Raw genomic sequence first — 2,059 nt, forward strand, 5'->3', positions numbered from 1 at the left:
TATATATATGTATGTATGTGTGTGTGTGTGTGGGTGTGTGTGCATGTGTGTGAGTGTGTGTATAAGTAATGTTCGTAGCCACTTCAACATGGCTGTCCGTTAGAACGGATTTTACTACGATTTTTTAATCCAAGAGGATATCTCCTCTAGCTGGTTAATGATGCACAGTTACATCCAAGATATTGCGAGCAGGGGAGCAAACCTCTACTACCTTCAAGCGACGGGACCAGCAGATCAGCCTGGTTTCGGGCTATTTCTGTTTCTCTTCAGTACTGGACACCTCATTTGCTAGAGGTTAATTCTTTATTATGATAATACAACATCAATACATAGAAGGGACAATACAGGACGTTACAAACAATTAGTATTTATGAGTTCGTTTAATGAAATTTTAAAATATGATGATTTATTTGAGATATAATTAAAATTTTACACTTTGGCCGTGAAGTGCACCGGGTACACCGTATGCTTTTACTACGGATGAATTAAGCAGGGTCCGTCACACTCAACTTCCTTTCCAGATCATTCCCTCTTTTTCCGTATACACTTTGCGACAGGCGTCTTTTCTCCAGCCCTATCTTGCTCTTCAGATGATATCTGAAGTAATATAGCAAACTAGGGTCGGAGATAAATATTCCCGTCGCGACTCCTTTCATTCTAGTTTTCCATATATACTCTTTCAACACTGCAATGGTGCTTAAAAAACATGTTTCACCTTCCTTTGATAGTCTGCGTGGCGCTAGAATCTTAACCATGCACTCAGCCGATAGCTGTACTCTTCCTAGATGCGACAGCACGTGTTCTGCATAAACTATCAACCCCGAAAGCTCCAGGCACTGTACAAGGGAGTGCAGAACGGTTTTATCATCCTGCCCTCACCTTGGGCAAGCCGGTGACACAGAAATCCTATGCCTAGACAGTTTCGCTCGAACAGGTAAAGCACTCCTATAGCACTGCCAGGTCAGGGATTTCTGGTAGTTATCCACCTGCACCACCTCCGCCCTCCCTATCAGAGATAGCGCCCTTCCAGACCAGGTCCAGATTAGGGCCGCTACCCTGTCCGCCACCTCACTCCAATTCTTCTCCGTCTGGGAATCTGGTCCAAACCAGATCGCAAGCAACTTAACAGGACCTTTCATCCAGTGTCCCACGACACTGGACGGTATCGTCTTGACACTCCAGGTGCCGAGCCGCAAACCGATGGACTAAACCTTGTTAATTTTTGCCCCTGCCACTGCCTTGTATCCTTTGATTGCATCCTCTACACAAGGTAGCTGAGCTTCATCAGATACGGTGATGGTGACGTCATCCATATAAGCAGAAACAAACTTACCACATCCCAATTCATTGGGGATGCCCCACCAAACTATCCAACCTCCGCAGCAATGACTCAAGAGCCAATACGTACAGGAGCGGAGACAGGGAGCACCCCTGACGAACCGAACGTTCGATTCTAAAAGGCACCGACAGGTAACCATTTATCTGAACTGTAGATTAGATGCCGGCATAAATGGCAGTGATCCAACCACGGAAGTCCGGGCCCATTCCAGCCGCCTCGAGAACTGCCGGCAGGTACTAGTGGTCTACCCTATCAAAAGCTTTACTCTGGTCTAAATGGACCAGTGCCCCACCTTTACCGGATAATTTACCCACCCTGTCTTAAGTGTAGCGCAAGAAATGGAGATTGTCCTGGATTGACCTGCCTGGGAGGGCACAAACTTGCACCCTCCCAGCAAGTTTCTCCACGACTCGCGCCAACCTCTTAGCTAGCACCTTAGCCAAAATCTTTAACTCTACATTACGTAGCGTTATGGGCCTAAAATTACTGATATGGTTCCCCTTGCTCTGGTCTTTTCTGATAAGCGTCCTCGTCGACTCACAGAGCTGGGAATCCTTCCATTCTGCTGCCAGTTGATGTAGACGCAGGCCAGCAAGTTCCCGAACAAGTCCGGTAAAATACAATAAAATTCATAGGGTAGACCATCCAGCCCCGGCGATTTGTCCCTGGTGCACTCAGCCAGTACCTCTTCAACCTCCGTAGCCGTAATCGACCCTTCAC

At 47.0% G+C, this 2,059-nt stretch overlaps 1 protein-coding gene across 1 annotated transcript in view; it reads left to right on the top strand.

Moving 5' to 3' along the window:
• LOC106875763 (villin-1) overlaps positions 1-2,059 on the top strand; it is a 158,675-nt gene that overhangs the window by 104,663 nt on the left and 51,953 nt on the right. The gene's annotated exons all lie outside the window — the stretch shown is intronic.

This window comes from Octopus bimaculoides, chromosome 2 (genome assembly GCF_001194135.2).
Source record: "Octopus bimaculoides isolate UCB-OBI-ISO-001 chromosome 2, ASM119413v2, whole genome shotgun sequence".
Lineage (NCBI taxonomy): Eukaryota > Metazoa > Mollusca > Cephalopoda > Octopoda > Octopodidae > Octopus > Octopus bimaculoides.